The sequence below is a fragment of the Chrysochloris asiatica genome, unplaced genomic scaffold, assembly GCF_000296735.1.
Source record: "Chrysochloris asiatica unplaced genomic scaffold, ChrAsi1.0 scaffold00127, whole genome shotgun sequence".
Lineage (NCBI taxonomy): Eukaryota > Metazoa > Chordata > Mammalia > Afrosoricida > Chrysochloridae > Chrysochloris > Chrysochloris asiatica.
In genome coordinates this window covers 1,807,951-1,815,114 of record NW_006408645.1, presented here as the reverse complement: position 1 = coordinate 1,815,114, position 7,164 = coordinate 1,807,951, and the positions used below count along the sequence as shown (strand labels likewise).

The window sequence follows — 7,164 nt, the reverse complement described above, 5'->3', positions numbered from 1 at the left end:
CCTACACTTTACCATGGAGTCCTGGTGTGGTGCTGTAGGTTAACGCACCAGACTACAAAGCCTTTGAACTGCAAAGTTGGCAGTTCAAGCTCACCAACTGCTCCTCAGAAACCCTATACAGGGTCGCTATGGGTCAGAACTGACTCGACAGCACTTAACAACAACATTTTACCACAAGGAGCTCTGGTAGTGTAGTGGTTATGAGTTGGGATGCTAATCTCAAGGACAGCAGTTCGAAACTACCAGCAGTTCCAGAGAAAAATGAGGCTTTCTGCTGCCATAAAGATTTACAGCCTCGGAAACCCTATGCAGGGTCACTAGGAGTCAGAACCAACTCCATGGCACATAACCACCACCACCACACTTTATCACATGTGATGTTGCAGGTGTGTAACAAGGTAAGTTGCTGCTTTAAAGAACCACAAGGTCCTGATGGCATAAGTAGTTAGTGCTTGACAACTAACCTGCAAAGGAAAAATTCAAGATGACTTTTTAAACAAAACCAAATGACTGAATTAAGCTCAGTTCTTGCTGTATTGAATTGTTCTTTTATTTACCTGCCTGTCTGTCTATTTTTTCTAAGGAAAAATAATAGAATATAGAAGATGGAATTGATCGATTTGTTAATGATGTGATTTGAGGACCATCAGAATAGTAAATTTGGGATTGGATTTTACATTTTGTAGGAAAGAAAACATAATACATTGCCTCTCAACTGGGGAGGGAACATAAAGAAACCACCGGGTTAAATTGCTGAAGAGAGATGTGTGTGATATGAAAAAAATAAAACAACACAAAACAAAAAATACAATATTGTTCAGTTGAGAATCACTTGTATTCACAGCAAATAGTGAAAGCAGGGCCAACAGAGTGGCTTGCAGTTCTAGGACTGACATTTAACTCACCTAACTGTCTCCTGAAGGAGCTCTGGTAGCCTAGTGGTTACGAATCAGACTACGAACAGCAAGGTCAGCGGTTCGAAATTACCAGCTGTTTCACGGGAGAAAGATGAGGCTTTCTGCTCCTGTAAACATTTACAGCCACAGAAACCCTGTACAGGGTCACTATCGGAACAGACTCTACAGCACATAACAACAACAACAATTGTCTCCTGATCTCAATTTCCTGTTAAATAGGAAAGTTGCACAATTAAATCTAAATATTACTGCAGATTCTATATATAATATTCTGAATAAGACTGATAACAAGTAAAGATACTGCTTTGTCTTTAAGAGGGAAATAACAATATTTACCCACCTGGTAAAGAAAACACTTGATTTGTGCTTTGAGAGTCACAAATTAAACAATAAGTAATAAAGAATTCAATTTGTTGAACAAAATTGGCATACTGGATAGTTTCTTTACATGCTTTAAATGTTATGGGATTTTGATTTGGTCTCCTTGCCAACGGCTTCCTTGTTTCATAAATTCTGCTTAAGAGGCTGTTTTCTCTTCCAAATCACCATGTGACTATAAAAACAGAACCAATGCTTAAGTAATAAATGATGCATTTAAAATAATAAGTGATTCATTTCTTAAGTGCATTTCTATGGTTTTTACTACAATTATTATTTTTTTTTATCAAGGATGGCTAAAAACGTACCTACAGTTAAGAATTAGTGTATGCAAGCTAAATGTATGATTACGTGTAATTAAGGGTTCACAAAAATAAATATCAAGTGGATATATTTACACTAAAGAGCTTTAATAGAGGTGAAATGGGGCATATATTTTCTTTATTTAGATAACCAAATGAAGACAAGTCATCAATAATGCTGCCATGTAGAAATAACCACCATTAATAGTATCTTCCAGTCTTTTTACTTATAGTGATCCAAAGACACATTTTAAAAGCTTAGCATGCACACCAACTTGCATGAACATAAATGTGCCATGCTGGAGCTTTGTAAAAGACATTATCCTCTGCTGGAGATTAAGCCTGTTGTGGAGTATAAATGCTGAGGAGTTCTTGCCTAAGAATTACTCCAGCCAGGCAGAGCCTAATTCCATCTTGTGCCTAGGTTTAAGTGTCCAAGTGCCAATGTTTCTGGAGTACCCCACACACTTCTTACAGCTGAACTGCCAGAGTTAAAAGCAGAGTGTATTTAAAAGTGGATTTTGAGCCACTTCACCTAGTCAGCTTTCAAAGGAACATTGGACATACCCTTTAACGGTCACTTTGTTGGGATGTAATACTCCAAGAGACTGTAAGCTTCCTAGCTGCAACAGTCCCCTCTCTAGTTTCCGTAGGCCTGACATGCCTACGTGATGCATGACTGATGCCTCAGTCATGGTTGTGGGAGGAGATTCCTTTATTCTCTGTGCCCTGTCAAAGGTCACCATGTGGAGGTAGAACTTTGTCAATTCATCACGGTATCTTTGATGAATTTCCTCACCTGGGTGATGTGTTTTTGCCTTTGTCTTGTATTTATTCCTCTTTAAGACTTAATAATGAGTCTCTATAATATTTATGTATTTGAAAATGATGACTCTTTTCTCCTCTGTAACATGTTCTGGTCACAGAGGGAGAAAAGACAAATACAACAATGACATTTCTGGCTCCTTCCTTTCTTTTTTCTCAATTCTCTCAGTAATGCCTCCCATGGGCTGAATGCTGCTAATATGAAAGCCTAGAAAACATAGCCTGCCTGGTGCAAGTCCCAGAAAATCAGAACAAGGAAAGAGTTAGATACCAACAGGCACAGAACCAGCACGTTTCGCTCCTTTGCTACTCAGCATTCATTCTCCCCCTTTGAACAATATTTCTCACTCACTCACTGCCTTCAAGTCGACTCAGACTCACAGCTGTAAATCTTTATGGAAGCAGAAAGCCTCATCTTTCTCCCACAAAGCATCTGGTGGATTTAAACTGCTGACCTTATGTTTAGCAATCCAGTGCTTACCCTGATGTACCACCAGAGCTCCTTTCACCAATACTTAACTCTCATAAGACAACTAGATATTTCTACGTAACATAAAGCATTAGGCATATGATCTGTTCTACAAATAAAAATGCTTTTACCCTTTCCCCAACAAGGTGAAGCACAAAAATCTCATCTATCTACAATAGTGAATAATTGTAATCAGGACTGATTGTGAGGGTTGGAAATGCAAAGGTAGATGTTTCATAGCAAGGAGAGGAGTGATTAACTTTGCAGTCTAAGAACGGAGGTCCCTGGGACCATCAAGGGAGAAGAGTGGAGAGCGGGACCCTACCCAAAAAAGCAGTGATGCCTGAGATGGAGGCAGAGACAGTCATTTGGAGAGATGGAGTAGCTGGTGACTTTAGACCCAGAGTGGAAGAGGGGCTGTGTGCTGATGACTGGGGGCAGGCTTGTAGTGTATACCTTTTGGTTGGTTGATGATGCATGGAGGGGATTGTAACCATGGCAAGGAATCCATATATGATAGGATGAATGTAAAACTAATGTTCTCCCATGTAAACTATCACATAATTCACAATAAAACAATGACAAAAAAAAATCTTATCTATCATTTTATCTATTTTCCAATCTAGAATATATAAAAGGATATGCAGCTCCATTGTTCTCTGACTCCTCATAATCTGGCTCACATTGAGTCAAATTTTATGTTAAACACCACCAAATGCTTTATGCAAAACCAAAGGGAAATGAGGAAAAGTCATTAGTAAAAATACACATAACATAGTAACCTCAGTCTTCAAATTTGATTCTGACTCATAGTAACCCTGTATAGGATTTCCAAGGAGCAACTGGTGGGTTTGAACAGCCTTCATTCTTAATGAGTTTCAGTCCTTATTCCTGCCATTTTGGAGTTGTTGTTACATGTCATCTTACCTGTCACCACAATGACCTTTCTTGTTGAACATTCAAGTGTTAAATGGTGCCCCAATATACCTCCTGATTCCAGACACAGTCTTCTCTATCTCCACTGTGTAGATATCATTGTTGTTAAAAACCACCAAGTCGGTTCCAACACACAGAGATCCTGTGTGGGGTTTCCTAGGAGTGGTTGGTGGGTTTGAACCACTGACCCTTCACTTAGCAATCCAGTGCTTGTCTTACATTGCTAAGCCATGTCCTCTGTAGAGATACTTCCAATTCAGTGGAATCACTGTTGTGTTTCCCAATGGAAGCATACCTATCTTGGGAATTATAACTTCTAGACCATCCGAACCAAGATTACAAAAAAATCTCTCAAAATAAGACTAGGGAAGAGATGCCTCCTCAAAGTAGAGTTGACATTGATTATTTGAAAGGAGCAAAGCTTTAATGAACTCTCAGAAAAAAGGAAAAGGAACTATGCAAGAATATGGCTTCAGATGAGTCTAGCTTCATCCTGATCAAACAGGGAGATGCACAGTACAAATTGTACCACAATATTTGTTCCATTTTGAGGCAAGAGAAAGTGTTTTTATACCCAAACTCAGATGAGAAGTAATAGCTACAAATATCCATTAGTAACAGACACATGGAATGTACAAAATATTAATATACAAAATTTGGATATCATCAAGAATTAAATGGATTACATAAAGATGGATAGTTTAGGCACTAGTGAGCTGAAATAGACAGGTATTGGCCATTTTGAATCAGACAATCATATAGTTTACTGTTTCAGGAATGACAAACTGAAGAGGAATGATATCAGATTCTTAGTCAAAAAAGAGCATTCCAAGATCTATCTTGAAGCACAATGCTGTCTGAGATAGGTTAATAGCCATACCTGCCAACAAGGAAGATCACTATTATTAATTACAGGAAACCCTATACAGGGTCGCTATGGGTTGGAATAGAATTGATGGCACTTAACAACAACAACAACAACAACAACAAATACCACTATTATGTGAGAACAAACAAGATGGCAGACCAGGTAGAAGTCCAGTGAGGAGCTCCATCAGCAACACCACAGAATACCAGACCAAGCAGGCTCAGGGGATGGTACCAGAACTCTGAACCACATATAAAGGAATATTTAGAAGGTTGGAAGGCTTACAGCTAGGGGAATTTATAGCAGAAGCAAGAAATCCATTGCTTTCTAATCCAAGATGCTCAGCTGCTCCCAGAGTCGCCATCTTGGGAGAGCCCAAGCAGGGGAAGGATCATAGAGCAGCCATGGATGCCTGACAGAACCGGGGAGATAAAAGTGTAGGTGCTTTTTTTTATATATCTGTTCATTGGTCTCTTGCTGTCTGTGCACCTCCATTCAGGTGACTAGAGGGGGTGCCTGAGAGAGTGGACACCCCACCCCCGCCCCCAGAGGGTTCTACTACACATGTGCATAGATCTCGAAATTTAAAGTGACAGTTTCCACTTAAAACCAAATGGCAGAGTTGGGTGGGGTAGAGAGTAGGGGGTGGTGGGATATGGAGGAGGAGGCAAATCACTTGAAAATGGTGCCAAAGCAGGATTGGAAGCCTAAATTCCAGGAGGGTGAGCGAGTGCTGTGCTATGCTTTCATGGGCCTCTTGTATATGAAGCAAAGTGTGTAAAGATTGCCATAAAGAACAAACAAGTGAAATATTTTATACATTACAGTGGTTGGAATAAAAAAAAGTGCTGTGAGGCTCAGGCGCTCTGAAAAATCTTTGAAGACACATTAGGATATTGTAGCCCTTTTTCCTGTTCCTGAAGGAGCTCCCTCAGTACACCACCCCATCCTTACCTCTAGCTGGAATGAATGGGTTCCAGAAAGAAGAGTACTCAAATATGTGGACACCAATCTGCAGAAACAGAGAGAACTTCAAAAAGCCAATCAGGAGCAGTGTGCAGAGGAGAAGATGAGAGGTGCTGCTCCAGGAAAGACGACATCTGGGCTTCAACTGAAAAATGTTGAAGTGAAATCAAAAAAGAATAAACAGAAAACACCTGAAAATGGAGATGGTGGCAGTACCAGTGAGAGCCCTCAGCCTCCCTGAAAGAAAAGAGCCAGAGTAGACCCTACTGTTGAAAATGAGGAAACACTCATGAACAGAGTTGAAGTTAAAGTAAAGATTCCTGAAGAACTAAAACCATGGCTTGTTGATAACCGGGATTTAATTACCAGGAAAAACAGCTCTTTTATCTTCCTGCCAAGAAGAATATGGATTCCACTCTAGAGGATTATGCAAATTACAAGAAATCTTGAGGAAATACCGATAATAAGGGGTGTGCTGTTAATGAAGTTGTGTCAGGGATAAAATATTTCAGTGTAATGTTGGGCACTCAGCTACTCTACAAATTTGAGAGACTGTAGTATGCTGAAATCCTCGCAGATCACCCTGATGCACCCATGTTCCAGGTGTACAGAGCACCACATCTGCTGAGATAATTTTACAAATTGGAGCAATGCTGGCCTGTACATCTCTGGATGAGAAGAGACTTGCTTTATTACTGAACTATCTTTATGATTTCTTAAACTACCTGGCAAAGAATTCTGCCACTCTGTTTAGTGCCAGCGATTATGAAGTGGCTCCTCCTGAGTACCACCGGAAGGCTGTGTGAGACTGTGGCACTCACTCACATCTACTCACATCTCTGTACACACACTTTTGGTTTTAGTCATCTTGTACAAATGATGCACTTTGAAAATGTTAGCATGTAACAAAATTAATGTACTTTTGTTTACAGTTTGATTTAAACAGAGAAAATAAAATAGGTTACAGCTCCTTTTTTCTTTTCTTTCTCTTTTTTTCACATTTTAAGATTGCTGTAAGTATATTCAATGATGCACAATGGATGGACATGCTGTAGTGTGTTTTATTGCCTAGCTGACAAAGCTGCTTTTGAATGCTGGTGGTTCTATTCCTTTGACACTGTGTACTTTTATAATACATGTTAATGTTCTATGACAAAATGCCCTGATGGCTAGTGACAAAGGTTCAATTCGGTGTATATAAATGAACACACTCATCCATTTCTGCACTCTCTTTTTTTTTTTAATGGTGATTAAACTAAAAAGCCCCATCCTTTTCAAGTCATCTATGTTATTCCTTGGGCATATGTTATTCTTGCTGAGATTAATGAAGAATGGTGGTTTGTTTCATGGTTTTTATATTTGTGGCTAATGCATGTTTTAACATGATAGACGCAATGCATTGTGTAGCTACAGTTTCTGGACAAGTTGATCTTTTAGGAATTGTTTTTCAAACCTTCAATAATTTTTTTCTTTAAATTACAAAAACAAACAAACAAACAAACA

The 7,164-nt window shown here is 39.2% G+C and overlaps 1 pseudogene; it reads left to right on the top strand.

Moving 5' to 3' along the window:
- Positions 1-5,377: 5,377 nt before the first annotated feature.
- On the top strand, positions 5,378-6,467 carry LOC102821840 (annotated as a pseudogene).
- The last annotated feature ends 697 nt before the right edge of the window (positions 6,468-7,164 follow it).